This window comes from Mus caroli, unplaced genomic scaffold (assembly GCF_978045245.1).
Source record: "Mus caroli unplaced genomic scaffold, Mus_caroli_1 scaffold_10, whole genome shotgun sequence".
Classification (NCBI taxonomy): Eukaryota; Metazoa; Chordata; class Mammalia; order Rodentia; family Muridae; genus Mus; species Mus caroli.
Window position 1 is genome coordinate 88,949,197 of NW_028227265.1, and position 16,372 is coordinate 88,965,568.

General features: G+C 40.9%; 1 long non-coding RNA gene across 5 annotated transcripts; it reads right to left on the reverse strand.

Annotated features, from left to right (window-relative positions):
• Window positions 1–206: 206 nt before the first annotated feature.
• Window positions 207–14,364, reverse strand: LOC110300510 (uncharacterized). 5 transcript variants are annotated; one of them, XR_015048660.1, is made up of 6 exons: window positions 14,270–14,364; window positions 13,009–13,083; window positions 12,071–12,319; window positions 2,600–2,748; window positions 1,446–1,548; window positions 207–1,175 (listed from the first exon to the last, which is right to left on the reverse strand). It is a non-coding gene; the product is annotated as an uncharacterized LOC110300510 (long non-coding RNA). The 5 variants fall into 5 exon arrangements; XR_015048659.1 differs by having other exon boundaries at window positions 2,582–2,748; XR_002378581.3 differs by lacking the exon at window positions 12,071–12,319 and having other exon boundaries at window positions 2,582–2,748.
• Window positions 14,365–16,372: the final 2,008 nt, after the last annotated feature.

The following is a 16,372-nucleotide window of genomic DNA, read 5'->3' on the forward strand; positions in this document are numbered from 1 at the left end:
GTTAGAGAAGGAGATACTAATCTCCGCAGACTTAGTATGTATGTGGGGGGGTTATGTTTGTGTCCATGTGTGTGTGTGCATGTCTAAGGGCCAGAGATCAACATTGGATGTCTTCCTTGATCAATTTAAACCTTATATTTGGAGACAGCATCTGCATTAGAGTTCTCTAAAAGAACAGAACTGATAGAAATATACACACATATGAATTTTATAGGTATATACTGTATATATGATTTATGAGAATGGCTTATAGGCTGGAGTCCAAATACTCTAACCATGGCTGTCTTTTGATGGAAAGGCCAAAGACCTAGTAGTTGTTCAGTCCACAAGTCTGGATGTCTAAACTGTCCCAATCTAGTGCTAGAGTCCCAGGGAAGTCCTAGAGAGCTGCCAGGCTTCAGTCTACAGAACCCTGAAGAAGTATCTCAGGAATGGACAGGTGAACTTGCCAGGAGTGTGAGGGCCAGCAGGCAAAACCCAAGAGTTTCCTTTTTCAGGGTCCTTTTATGCAGGCTGCTACCAGAAGGTGCTGTCTAGATTTAAGCGGCAAGGGGGTGTCTCAACACCTCAAAAATTTAATCAACAAATATCCCACACAGCTCTGCCTAACTGCTTGAGGTTTTCAGTTTAATCCAGGTGTAGTGAAGTTGATAACCAAGATAACCATCATAGCATGGCTCTTATCAAACCTGGAGTTCATGTATTCAACTAGATTCGCTTGTCGGTGAGCTTCAAAGATGCGCTTGTCTCCCCTCAATAGTGTGGGGGCTTGAAGACTACAAGACTATGCCCAACTGTTACATGGGTGCTGGAGATCTGAACTCAGGATCTCATGATTTTACAATAGGCACTTACTGACTGAGACATCTCTCCAGCCCCAATGTAGGACTTTGATATTGGAATTTTCATATGTTGTATAGTATAGTGTGGTATTTGCTAGCTAGTGACACCTTTAGAACAGTCATTGAATTAATCCTATGTTTATTCAACAAAAACCTTTAAACTCCACTTATTATTATGGTGTGTGTATGAGTGTGTGTATAGGCACATGTACGATAATGCATAGAGGATGGTCAAAGGACAACTTTGCTGTCAGTTTCCTCTCTTCATCTTTAGGTGGGTTCCATGACTCCAACTCACGTCATCAGACAAACATCTTTAACCACTGGGAAATCCTGCCAGGACACAACAAACATGTTTTAAGGAAGAGGTGTGTTATTAGTCATTACAAAGAAATATTGGAAAATCCAGCAATATTCATAGTCAAATGCAAGGATAGATGACATCTAACGTTAAGTTAGACGTCAACTGGATAGAATATTATAAAAAAAAAATTCAGAGCTGATGCAGTTGACCCCCAAAAAGCTATGGTCTCAGGGTCCCCTAACTGAAGCATACTGTGTAGAAGCTGGAAGAGGATGCAGACATTCACACTCTGAACTTACTCGGTTGTATGCAGAGCATGGGCTTCAATTCAAAACCAACGTCAGAAGCACATTACTAGACTCTGAGCTCATTCTGGAAACCATACATTGAAGACCATCCTCGCTGGAGAAGGAAAGAAGTATTTAGCTCAGCTAGAATATCCAGAGAAAATGCTAGAAAACAACATGTTAGCAGTCAGCAAACATCTGAAGGGTTTTTTCTGGAAAGATGTGTTTGATTTAGTTCTAAGACCCCATGATTCAAATAAATAAGTTGAATAAATGAACAAATAACATAATGGGTGGCAACTCCATGTATACTGATTTTTACTTATGCCCAAAAAAAGGCCCTCCCAAGAGTCATGGCTATAGAAAACACAGAATAAGGCCGGGCAGTGGTGGCGCACGCCTTTAATCTCAGCACTTGGGAGGCAGAGGCAGGCGGATTTCTGAGTTCGAGGCCAGCTGGGTTTACAAAGTGAGTTCCAGAACAGCTAGGGCTACACACAGAAACCCTGTCTCGGGGGGGGGGGGGGAGGAAACACAGAATAAAATTGCCCCTCACTCCCATTGGGTTTCTTTGTGTGGCCCTGGCTGTCCTGGAACTCACTTTGTAGACCAGGCTGGCCTTGAACTCAGAAATCTGCCTGCCTCTGCCTCTCTAGTGCTGGGATTAAAGGCAGTTTGTTTAAATGAGCCTGAATTTTTTTTCTTTGAGACTGGATCTCCTGTATACTAGGCCGGCCTCAAGTTCACTGTGTAGTGGAGAATACTTTTCAACTTGTGGAATTACAGGTGATTGCCACCATGTCCTGTTTATTCAGGGCTGGGATCTAACCTGTGCTTCCAGCACATTAGGCACTTTACCAATTGATCTCCAGCATCAGCTTAGGGCTGCAGCTTGTGTGTTCTGCAAACACTCATAAAAAGCACTCAGTGGTTAGAATATTTGTTCATTTGATTCCGTCCAATGCTAGTTTTTTTTTAATTGGGGGGTGATTTTAATATTTTATATTATTTTCAAAAATTAAAATAGGCGTCCTGCCTAATCAAGGGGACTCAAACAACGAGAGGGAAAGAGAGAGAGAGAGAGAGAGAGAGAGAGAGAGAGAGAGAGAGGAGAGGAGAGGAGAGGAGAGAGAGAGCTGAGCACATACATAACACAAATTGCTAACATGCGAGAACTGATCTTAGCCGAGAGCTTCCTGAAGCTGCTGAAGAGATCCTGAGGCACCCTGTCCAGTGTTGTCAGGCTGCAGCTGCTAGTGGCCACCACCTCCTGACATCATGGAGAACATCCATGGTGGTTCAGTGGCATTCCCAGCTAATTAAGAAGAACAAACATCTCAGTCAGGGATCATCAAACAACCAAAAATAATTGAGAATAAGTAGATGAGAGTCCTTTTCATCTTTCCCTTTTAATCGTCTTATGATCTGAGAGAAGTGCAAAGGGGCGGTCTTAGTCCTTTGCTTCTTCTAAAAATTAATCTGTTTTAATGAGCATAAAAATGAAGATTCCATTGTGGCATTTTACACACACATATACACAATCTGTCATCTCTCTCTCTCTCTCTCTCTCTCTGTAGTATGATAGTTTGTATATACTCAGCCCAGCAGACTGGCACTATTAGAAGGTGTGGCCTATTGGAGTACGTGTGTCACTGTGGGCGTGGGCTTTGTCCTAGCTGCCTAGAACCCAGTCTTCTGCTAGCAGCCTTCAGATGAAGATGTAGAACTCTCAGATCCTCCTGCATCATGAATGCCTGGGTGCCACCATATTCCTGCCTTGATGATAATGGACTGAACTTCTGAACCTGTAAGCCAGCCCCAATTAAATGTTGTCCTTATGAGAGTTGCCTTGGTCATGGTGTTTGTTCACAGCAGTTTAAAACCCTAACTAAGACATGTGGATTCTAAAAATCCAGACTCACCTTCAGCTCTTATTTTCATAAAGTTCAAATGCCTCATGCTTGCCCTAAAACCACTTTACAGCCTGAGCATCTCCCCACCCACTCCCTGCTTACTTCACTGGTCCCTTCATCTTATGTATGGTAGGTACCCTCTATGCTCCATGCCTCCCATTTCCATCATTCTCTCTTATTTCCCTCTCTATACTCCCTCTAGACTTCATTCCTTCCACCTCTACTTTCATATATGTGTGTGTGTATGTAAACAAACCCACAGATACACATGTAGTAGATTCTGCTCTGTCTTTTCCTCAAATGACAGTCTAACATACTAAGGTGCCTTCATCATTCCATAATGAATCTCAATAAGTGTCTTCATTTTATACTTTGTAGAGAATTTTACTATTCATAAATAAATAAATAAATAACAAGATATAATCAAATCAAGCATATTAATGTAGCACAAAATCTAGAGTTAAAGTTGAAAGAGAAACTGCATCAAAAAGAAGCCATTCTGGGGGCAAAATGTACCAGGAATCGCCACAGTGACACTGCACTCCTGATGCTTAAGGTGTGTGTGGTGGCTTGAATAGGTATGGCCCCGTAGACTCGTATTTGAATGCTTTACCCAGAGGGAGTGGCAGGAGGCTTGATCTTGTTAGAGAAGGTATGGCCTTGTTGGAGGAAGTGTGTCATTGTGGGAGCAGGCTTTGAGTCACCTATGCTCAAGCTACACCCAGTGTGGCTTAGTCTTCCTCTGCTGCCAGTGGATCAGGATATAGAACTCTCAGCTCCTTCTCCAGCACCATGTCTATCTGCATGCCACTATGTTATCTGCCACGACCCTCTGAAAGTATAAGCCAGCCCCAATTAATGTTTTCTTTTATAAAACTTGCCATGGTCATGGAATCTCTTCACAGCAATAAAACAGTAACAAAGACAAGGATTAACTAATCTTGGTAGGAGGAGGTCTTTGTAGAGGGGCACTCTCAGGCTGTAAACAGGAGTAAGAAGCCACAGTTGCTAGTCTTTAAACACACTGGTCAATTGTCTAAAACCATAGGTTGGTCGACCTAAGATATGGCTGTGCTCATCGCAAAATACATATTCACTTAAGACTTCATTTACTCACAGCTTCCGCTGTTCACCTCCTGGTCCTCCTGGGATTAGAGTCATGCATCATCATGACAGTTTTTGTGGCACTAGTGACAGAACAGGCCTCTGTGCATGCAAGGCAAGTACTGTGCTAACTGCGACATTCCTCAACTTAAAGTCCATTAAAAAAAGAAAAAGGTGAAATTGTACGTGAAACTTGTAAAACAGAGCAATAAAGACTTTAAGTACAAACTCCATTCTCTTTTAAAAATAATCTTAACAAGTTCAAATGTGAATGCACTTCAGACCCTAAGCATTTGTGCCTCACAGGCCTGACCTAACTATGCAATGATCAAATTGGACCCTGAAGGAACAAATTAAGGAAATGCCCTTTTTCATCATTGCCTCTGGACTAAAGTCTACACTCAGGCACAGGTGGATGAAGCCTCAAATGCCTACAGACTCAAAGCAATTAGAAAATATAAGCTGGGTGTTGTGGTGCACACCTTTGATCTCAGTACTCAAAAGGCAAAGGCAGACAGATCTCCGAGTTCTGAGTTCGAGGCCAGCCTGTTCTACAGAGTGAGTTCCAGGACACATAAAGCTACACAGAGAAACCTTGTCTCAAAAAACGGAAAATAAAATAAAACAAAAATAAAAAGAAGAAATAGAAAACATATCCCTCGTGTGGCTGGTGTAAGCCATGGAGAACTATCTGTAATCTCAAAAGCAATGTCATACTGTGTGTGAATCTGCATTAGCTGATGTAGGTCACCACAGTACAAGCCTGAATCCTTTTCCAGGATCCTAAATATTTCTGTCCCTCTAATCTGGTATAGTTGTGTTGAGTGATGGAGGAATTTATGACTATGACTACCTTTCCTGGGGAGTTTGTCAGGAGCTGCTGGCCTTTCAGAAACTTTACACAGAGCCTCTCTGCAGACATTTAAACCAATCCCTCTACCCAGGCAGCAGGAAGTGTCCTTGAACCTGAGGGTAGGAATTGACTGAGCGCCCCAGGTGTATAGCTTAGTTTGACAGAATGCAGCAGGAGGTATGCTAGCCAACAGTTAACAGTTATGGAGATATCAATGCACACAAAGGAACTTTTTTCCTGTTTCTAAGTGTGCTGGTGTGTGGCAGGTCACACTGCAGTCTCCTGCGACCACAGACGGGCCAAAGATGCTGTGCCTCCCCTGCCAGGAAACTGTGAGCCAAAATGAAGCTCCCTCCCTTAAAACTTTTGTTGATTGTTGCGGCTTTATTTAGAATAGCAAAGAATTGGAACCAACCTAGTGGTCTACCAATGGATAGATAGATAATGAAATATATCTATATCTATATGTCAGAAAATAGATAAATAGAATATTCTCTCCCACATGCATAATCTAACCAATAGTACATACATACATACATATGCAAACAGATGTACATAGGGGTACAAATATATTTTGAAGAAAAGAAAATAAGAAAGGTTAAATAGAAAGGGCTGATTGCAGGTAACAGACACAGGAAAGGGGTAGAAAGCTACTTGCTTTTCTAGTCCTAATTCTGTCATGGATTTTTGCTTTGCTTTGTTTTGGTGGTCGATAAGTGCACAATATATATTTGACACTGAAAGTGTAAAATGTACTGTGAAGCTCCACAGCTTCCATTGCAAATGCCTAGTTTAACTCTGTGGAAGTTTACCGGTGCTGGGTGGTGGTGGCTCATTTCTTTAATATGAGCACTTGGGAAACAGAAGCAGGTGGATCTCTGTGAGTTCAAGGCCAGCTTGGTCAATGAAGTGAATTCTAGGACAGCTAGGGATACATAGACAAATCTATCACCAAAAACCAAAAGAACATAAAAAAGTTCATTCACTTGTAGATATTTTGGGTCTACTGGATTTGGGTATGTGATATTTTTATTTATTTGCATGTTTTAATTTTAATGCATTTGATGTAATAAGGTTTGTAGAATATTTTTTTTCTTTAAAAATATTTTTTTTTAAAGATTTATTTATTTATTTATTATATGTAAGTACACTGTAACTGTCTTCAGACATTCCAGAAGAGGGCACCAGATCTCGTTGCGGATGGTTGTGAGCCACCATGTGGTTGCTGGGATTTGAACTCTGGACCTTCGGAAGAGCAGTCGGGTGCTCTTACCCACTGAGCCATCTCACCAGCCCTAAAAATATTTTTTACTTAAAATTTATCTAATATTTTTTATTCTTTAAATTTTTATATAGTATACATTGTATCTTAATCACTCTCTCTTCTAACTGTCCTGGGGCTTCCCCAACACATCTTTCTCTCAACCTCAATGCAATTTCAGTTTCTAAAAGTTTATTAATTATAGTCCTGTGGGATGCACTATAACCAAACCCTACCGAGAAACACTGCAACCACAGACAAATCAAAGTTGGACGTAAACACTCCGACTGTCTGCCTATTGTGTCAAGTCCGAGTGCCTGATCTGTGTTACACTGCGGATGGAGAGAGCTGAGCATGAGGAAGGTGCAGCACTGTTCCCACAGGGAAATCTGAGGGACCTCTGAATTCATCGGAGAGCCTGAAGTATGTGTCATCTGTTTATACAACTTCTATTTTAGAATCTGGAAAAACATAAAATCTGACAGAAACCCTTCATAAGCATCAAAGGGTTTGTGGTCAGTAAGGGTGTTGGGTGGGGTTGGGGGAATAATTCCACACCCTTGCCCTGTAGGTTCTGACTCACAAATTTAAAGCCACCAGAAGCAAGTATTTTGTAAGAAACAGAGTATCCAATGTATAAAGTTATTAATTATCCCCCCAAATGTTCCACTGAAGCATCTGTGGCACATATGCCTTGAGTAGAGTATAATTTTACCGTGTCCATTCCTCATTTTGCAAAGTCAGCGGGCTCCCTCTGACTAGACTGATGCTCAGTACTCCTTAATTTGTTTTTAACCTAACTTGGAATCACTTACCATAGAAATATACATTTCACTGTATTAATCAGAAAGAGTGACTTTGCTCCTTATTTTATTGAAGCAAACACGCAAACACACACACACACACAGAGCACATAAATCACAACTGTGTACCTGAATGTGTTTTTATGTGTACCCACTTGTGTAACTCCCTAAAGCAAGATGTAGAAGATCCCAGCACCCTGGAGACTCGGTTACACCCTTTTCCAGAGGGCTATTGCTCTGGGTAATCATCCTTCCATGCACCAATGTTATGTTTGTTCTTATAAATGGCAGAATAGAGGAGGGCTGGATGGTGGATGGCTGGATGGATAGATAAGTAGATAGATAGATAGATAGATAGATAGATAGATAGATAGATAGATAGATAATAGATAGGATCAGTCCTTTTGCTCTTAATATAACTATATACAGACCTAACAATTCAACCAAGTATTAAAATTATTTTGAAAAATCATGTAGTGTTAAACACATATAGACCACTTTATCATTGTCTCCAGACAATATGGAATAGTGACCATTTATGTGGCACTAGCATTGTATTGTGCATAAGAAGTAATTTAGAGATGACAGAAGTACACAGGGGGCAGAGGGATGCAGAGATGGGAATATCTGCTTGAGCTTTCCTGCTCAACTCTTTGTCAGTGAGATCCATGTACTTTATTGCATGGAGCCTGGAACATGTCCATTCCTCATTGTTGTTTACAGCATATTTCATCGCATGAATATACCCTGACCCTTTTGATTCTCTTATCTTATGTTCTATATCCCTAAGAATGAAACTCAAGGCCCTGCCACCTACTACTCAGGTGCCATTAGTACCGAGGGACATCCTCAGCTTCTAGGCTACTTTGATAAACACTTGGGTTGTTTTCATTTTTTGTTTATACCATGAATATGGCTGCTTTGAATATTTCTGGAACATTCTTCTGCATGCTTTTTTTGATGGATAAAAACATTATTCTTGTAATATGAACATGGGCCCCAGATAGATATATCTGTGGCTTTAATAAACCCTGCCAAACAGGTTTTCAGCATGTTCATACTAATTTATACCCTCATTAGCAATGTATGAAAGTGACAGCCACTGTACATCACTGCCAACAGGTTTTGTTTCATTTCATTGGTTTCATTTCTTTTGTTTTCCTGTTTTCATTTTTGTCTTTTAAGAGAAGGAATGTAGCCCTAGCTGTTGTGAATCTCACTATATAGATCAGATTGGTCTATAACTCATAGAGATCTGCCATCATCTGCCTCCCAAGTGCTGGGATGAAAGGCACCATCATTATACCCAGCTCTTTCAACTTGTCCTTTGGTAAGTATGTGCTGGTACTAAGTGTGGTTTTTTGGGGCATTTCTATGATGACTAAGCATCTGTGATGTCCTTATACCATTGTGGCTGTTAGGTAACTTCTTTTAGGAAACATCGCCCCTTCATCTCTCTCTGCTGGCACCTCTTTTACTTCTTTCCTTATTATTATTATTTTTTTTTTTTTTAGGTTTTTTCGAGACAGGGTTTCTCTGTATAGCCCTGGCTGTCCTGGAACTCACTTTGTAGACCAGGCTGGCCTCGAACTCAGAAATCCGCCTGCCTCTGCCTCCCGAGTGCTGGGATTAAAGGCGTGCGCCACCACGCCCGGCTCCTTTCCTTATTTTATTTTATGTGTACGGAGTTTTGCCTACATCTATGCACGAAGTCTCTTTAAAGGCCAGGAGGCTTCAGAATCCCTGGAGTTACACACACTTATGAGCTGCCATGTGGGTGGAGTTGAACCTGGGTCCTCTTCGAGAGCAACCAGTGCTCTTAACCACTGAGCCACATCTCCAGTCCAACTCTCTCACTCTCAGATGTGGAGTCTTTCTTTATAAATTCTCCATGTGACTGGGCACAAGGTTCCCAATGGAGGAGCTAGAGAAAGGACCCAAGGGGCTGAAGGGGTTTGCAGCCCCATAAGAGGAACAACAATATGAACTAACCAGTACCCCCAGAGTTCTCAGGAACTAAACCACCAACCAAAGAGTACACATGGTGGGACTCACGGCTCTAGCTACATATATAGCAGAGGATGGCCTTGTGGGACATCAATGAGAGGAGAGGTCCTTGGCCTTGTAAAGGCTCAATGCCCCAATGTAGGGGAATGCCAGGACAGGGAAGTGGGAGTGGGTGGGGTAGTGAGCAGGGGGAGGGGAGATGGGATAGGGGAGTTTTCGAGGGGAAATGAGGAAAGGGAATAACATTTGAAATGTAAAGAAAATATCTAATAATAAAAAAATTCTCCATGTATTCTCTTTGGGTGTACAGTGTGTGTATGTGCATATTTAAGTGTGTGTGCATATATATATGCATAGATGTGTGTGCTCATGCATTCAGCTACATTGGCCAGTCAGTAAGCTCCAGGAATCCCTTTAGCTAAATTCTTAGATATTTGTCTAACAGTTCACATAGTTATTTCCATGTCTACTAGACAGACATCTCTAACTATACCATATTATTTGGAAGAAGCTGTTCTCTTTTTTATATATCACTTTTTTTATAATACACTATAAAGTGGGTAAGGAGACGGAATGGATGAATAGGCTGTTCAAAGGTCAATTAGGGCAATGGAATCATTCTGTTTACTATGATACTACATGCCATTGTACATTTGTCAAAACTTAGAGCGTCCAAAATAAACAGTGACTGCGAAGCTAGGGGCATTGGGTAACAACGGTGTTTCAGTGTAGGCTCAGTTTAGTACTAGCTATATCAGATACATACAATCATTCAGTGGGTGATCACAGGGAAGGAAGTAGACGGCAGCTGTACTTTTTTGGGTTCGTTTTGCTGTGAAGCTGAAAGTTCTCTGAAAACCCAAAATCAATTTTTTTGAAAAAATGGCAGCAAGGGCAGGTTGTGATGGTACATACACCTTTAATCCCAGCACTCAGGAGGCAGAGTCAGGCAGACCTTTGTAAACTTGAAGCAGTCTGCTCTGCCTAGCAAGTTCCAGTACAGCCAGGACTACTTAGAGAGAACTTGTCTTTTTTTTTTTTTTTTTTAAAGTTAGTATTAGAAAAGAGCAAAAGATGTCCAATATATGCCTACTCTTTACCTGGATGGTGACAGCCTTCTGTATTATGGTCCTCAGTAAAGCCCTACACTACACATGTTGTGCTATACAATCAGATAAACACATTGTTTTTCTAGATGTTTAAAAAGTTATTAGTTATGTGATATTTGGATGATATCCCTAGGAAGCCTGCTCTTTTTTTTTTTTAAGGGAAATGGGGGAGGAGTGGATCTAGGCGAGAGATGAGGGGTGGGAGGAGGGAGGGCAAACAGGGTTCAAGATGTAATATATGAGAAAAGAATAAAAGAAAAAAGTTGTATTAGGTACCAGTTTGCAAGCCCCCAGGGTTATTTTATGCATCTAGCAGGAAATTCATGCTACACTGCCCTTTTCAAATGTAGTCATCTTTAGTTAGGTTAAAATACATAACAAAATTTTTAGTTTTGTGGCCTTTTCCATGTTTTGCAAAGGAGTATGTTTTCTAGAAACTTCTTAGAGATCTGTTTTTGCATGTAAACTCTTTGATTAAACAAATACTAGTACTGTGCATCATTGATGCATTTTCCTTTTTTAGCTGTGTTTCAAATCTCATCGAGTAGTCAGATACATAGAGCTATCATCACCAGGCATTACAGCCTCTACATCAGCAAGACCAACCTTCCACAGATAGCATTCTTCCTTCATTATCAAACTGATTTAGTTTTCTAAGATTTGAGCCATGTGGTAATAACTCAATAATGGTGAGATTTACCCTAAATTATGCTGTGGCCACTTGCTTCCAGCCTTCTGTAGAGAGCTGTTTTGAAACTCCTTTTGGAGTTTGCTTGTTCTTTCCCGGATCTGGCATAGTGCCAACTCTTTTTTTTTTTTTTCCACTAAAAACATACAACCATATTTTCCTTCTTTCTTCTCTCAGCAACATTACCACTCTGACACTTGATCTCTGCAAGCAATTTTCCTGTTTCTCCAAGTCTCCCTTTAACATCCTTTAAAGGACGTGAAGCATTTTAAATGGCCCTTTAGTCTGTAGCAAAATGTTCCCAGCTGTCTCAGAAGATAAACCAAGTTATTCCAGGGGACTTATCTTTTTAAAGTAAACCCACAGAAGTGACTCTAGCTCCCCTAACTTAGAAAGAGCTCAAGGTCCTTGGTATTCTGCTCTTTGGAGAAAAACCTCCTTTAGTTGGACTTTCTGCTACAGAAAATGACCTGTTTTTGTTTTCTATATTTTTGTGATATATATATATATATATATATATATATATATATATATATATGTGTGTGTGTGTGTGTGTATTTTTCCTATGACTTCAAGATAACCAATCCTAATGTTCATGTGTCAGTTCATTTCCTAGCTGTATCTTGAGATTAAAACTCCTCTTACCACTTAATAAAAGGTAGTTCTCATTTGTATGTGGATACATTTTATCTTAGAGTGTCATAACCATGCTGTGAGAAAAAAACATGTGTTGTTTGTTGGGGGACTGGGGAGCCCCATTATCCTGAATTCTTACAAGCTGCTCTGCTTAGCCCATTCTCTATTCCATCTCCTTTCCTGTGTGTCTTGTGACAACCTGTCAGTTCTACTTGGTTTTCTTGTTGCTATGACAACATACTGACTTGAAGGAACTGGCTTACAGTTTGAGAAGGACACCATCCATCAGGATGGGGAAGGCATGGTGGCAGGAACAGGAAGCTGCTTCCTCTGGGTGGACCAGGGAGCAGCCAGAGATGAATGCTGGTATTCAGCTGTCTTTCTCTGTTTCCTTTTTCATTCAGACTCTAGCCTGTGGGATGGGTGCCACTTGCATTTGGGATGTCTTCCTTCCTCAGTTAAACTTCTCTGGAAATACGGCCGGGAGGGTGTCTCCTGGGTGATTTTGTATCCTGTCAATCGACAAGGAAGATTAACCATCACCTTCCTTCCTTCCTTCTCCTTCCTTCTTTTGTTCCTGTGCTAAGAATCAAATCTGGGCTTTTTCACTCCATAGGCAAATACTCTAGCACTGAGCTATATATCTCCACTCCACAAGTCAATTTCCTTAAAGGCAGACAGTTTACCTCAGTGTTCCTTGTATTGTAAACATGGCTTAAATATTAACTGTTTGACTTGTAAAATGAAAGAATCATAATACATTGAGCTAAAAGGGAGATTAGATTATTCAATGAATCCTTGTTTTTCCTCAAACAGGTTTGGGTAGTCTACAGATTGTAGGTACAATTCTGTTAATTTTTTTTAAAGTTAACATGAAAATGAGATAAAAATTACTCTAGTATTACATAAATGCTAAGTATGCAATATTAAATTAAAAAATGCAATAGCATGGGATGCAAAATTTAAGCTTGAAAGGTGAACCACACTAGAATTTTTCGTGAAAGATGGAGCATGCCTCTTGAAAGAAACACCATAGAAGTATAAGCATGGTAAGGAGCTACCTAGATTTTGGGTGTAGGAGGACTGTAGGAATGAATGTATTTGCAACAATAAAAGTCAGCGCTACTTCTATTGCAGGCGCTGAAAAGCTTGAGCAAATGAGCCCACACCCCACGTTAAGTCAATCTGTATTGACACGTACCTGGTATTAACTGTGCAAACATTGGGGTCACAGTGATCAGCCAAACAGACAAAGTCATTGACCTCAGCGAGCTGTCTGTAAGTCCCAGAGAGCAGAGTCATTCAAGGAATATGCAGACATGCTATAAACCAGCGACTCTCTTGGTTAGCCCAACGACAAAAGCATCTCAAGAACAGACGCACAGTTGTTATCGCAGCTTTCTAGTAACTACCCCCAGAGATACTGTTCCGATTACGGCACAGAAGAGTTTTAACATTTTTTATTTTTTCTCTGCATTTTACATTTCAGAGTTTCTCTCAGAAGCCATTTACTGCTAACCGCTTTCCCTAAAGTTCTGACTGGCTTGTGGCCAGAGACACTCTTAGCTCTTTTTTAACCTCTTACTCATTTTTCTTTCTTTTTTTTTTTTTTTTTTTTTTTTTTTTTGGTTTTTTGAGACAGGGTTTCTCTTTATAGCTCTGGCTGTCCTGGAGCTCACTTTGTAGACCAGGCTGGCCTCGAACTCAGAAATCCGCCTGCCTCTGCCTCCATTTTTCTTGCTTTTACCTAATTTTATTTACTTTAAATTCTTCAATTGGAGTTTTTTCTACTTTTTTTTTTAATAACAAGCCTTCCCATCCTCACCCTACTCCCAGCTGTAAACGTCCCCTCTTAGAGCTGCTTTTATTATATTTTAATCTGTTATATTATATAATTTATCTACTTTTATATGAAGGTCTTTCTAGGGAACCTTGCACTGTGTGTTTACCCCTATTTCTTCACAGAGATGGGGAAGCAAACGAGGTAACAACAATGGATTAGAAACAATAACTAGGCCGGGCGTGGTGGTGCATGCCTTTAATCCCAGCACTTAGGAGGCAGAGGCAGGCAGACTTCTGAGTTCGAGGCCAGCCTGGTCTACAGAGTGAGTTCCAGGACAGCCAGGGCTATACCGAGAAACCCTATCTTGAAAACAACAACAAGAAAACAAAACCAAAAAAAACCTTTATATATATATATAAAAAAGAAACAATAACTAAACTACCAATAACAATAGAAAAGGAAGGGGCAAAAATCAAGGAGATAAACTAAACTGTTAAATATTATTAAAGGTACAATTAATAAACATAAGATAATTAAAAAGAAGGCATAAGAAGGAAAAATGGAAAAGCAAAAATTAAATAAAGGAACAAAAAAAGATAAAGGAGAAATGAACGAAGAAGAAAAAAATGAGAATGCGAAAGGAGAAGAATTTAATTAAAAAATAAAAATAAGTATGTACCAGTAAGACAGTAAGAATTCCTCCTAGATGCAGCACTGAGTAAAGGACCTTCTTATCCTGTCATCTGACACTGGATTCTGCCGAATGTATCAGGGAGGAAGTGGGTCAAAGCTGAAACCTGTTGCAATTTTTCCCTTAGCTCCCAGCAAACAGGTTGGTGCTGTACTTTGGCCGAGCCCTTGTTCACCTGGCAGACCAGGTGGGTTAAGGGTATATTGTCTGGGGCAAGCAAGGCTTTATTGACTCCAGACATTTTTTACATTCACTCCAGACCAGAATGGCTGGGCTGAGACTTGGTAGGTCCTCTCTCCTTTTGTCTGGAGGCTTTCGTGAGATTTGCAGTTCGTCACCATGAGGCCAGAAGAGTTTTGGCTCTAAGCAGGCTGGGCAAGACTCCCGGGGCCCTTGTAACCAGAATCCATGGTGTGACAAATAACCTTGGCCAGAGAGTGACTCAGAGAGTGGAGGCAAGCAAACAGATCACTGAATCCTGTCCTGTAGAATAGGGGTCATGTTCGATGAACAACCCGCAGTCTTCTGCTCTCACACACCACCACCCCGGCACCAACTCCCCATGCCCCGCCCCCCGCAGTTTGTCACCCTCTTCACCGTGGCCAACATGCCTGTCTTGGCTCACGTTCCTTCTTGCTTCGTTTCTAAATGAGTTTGTAAAAGACGCTCCTTATCTCTAGGACTTACAGGGTCAGCCCCCCACCCCCAAATCATCTTCAAGGACTCTGAAGTGTGATCGATCTATGCTTCCTAATCCCTGAAGTCGTTTAGTCCCTGGAAGCAGCACGCTGACAAATTTTGAGAATGTAACGGATTTGTTCCCTAAGTTTTGTATTTTGTCAGACAGTCAAAGACCAGAGTTAGGACCGAAAGGACTGTAAACCCAGAAGTCTCGCACATTTACTGTCAAATTTGTTCCTAAGTATTTTATTTTTGATTCTGGGTCTCACCATGATCTCTTGTCTTCAAATTATCTTCCTGCCTTATAAGAAGTTGGATCTATAATCAAGCTTCTTTAAAATTGTAATACTATTATTAATTTCTTAATAATATATTACTGTGCATTTATTTACAATTAATTAGTTAATTAATTAAAATCCAGGACTCAGGTAGATCAGGCTGGCATTGAACTTGCTATATAGGCAAAGACGATCTTGAGTGTCTCATCTTCCTGTCTCTATCTCCCAAGTACTGAGATTACAGTCATTCAGCACCATGTCTAGCAAGCATTGTTTGATTTGAGATTCCACCACCTTTAAGTTCTGAAATCTTGCTAAATTCACAAATTAGTTCTTATGCTGTTAGTTTAGGGTTTTGTTCGTTTGTTTGTTTGTTTTTCCCAACACAAGCTAGGGTCATATGGGAAGAAGGGATCACAATTGAAAAAGTGCCTCCATCAGATTGGACTGTGGACAAGCCTTTGGGGACATTTTCTTGATTACTAATTGATATGGGAGGTCCCAGCCCACTATAGGTGGTGCCACCCCTGGGCAGGTGGTGCTGGGTGGGATAAGAAAGCAGGCTTAGCCATCTATGAACAACCCAGTAAACAGCATTGCTCAATGGCCTCTGTGAGTTCCTGCTTCCAGGTTCCTGCCTGGAGCTCCTGCCCTGATTTCCCTTCAAGATGTGATCTGGGATATGTAAGCCAAATAAACTCTTTCCTCCTTAGCTTGCTTTCTGTCTTGGCCTTCGTTGCAGCAACAGCAGATGAGAATAATTCTACTGATTTGTTTGTAGGTTTATAGGGGGTGGTTCTAATGCTTTGATTGGGAATCTGATTGGGAATGCTGAAGGTCCTGTTCCCCAATTGGTTCTTGATTGATCAATTAAGATGTTAGTGGCCAACGGGTGGGCAGAAGAGGCAGGACTTCCAGATTCCCGAAGACAGACTAGGAGACACAGGAGGAGGAAAGAAAACTTACCATGCTTCAGAGGGAGAGCTTCCAGTCATGTGAGATCACGAGTGGAGTGACCTACTGGGCCTGGGGTAGCAGATGGGAGATTAGAAATGCAACTAAACTGAGGGCAGATTTAGGGTGCTGAGTAAGGAGAAGGTAACCCGGCAACTAAGTTAAGGGAAGATTTAGA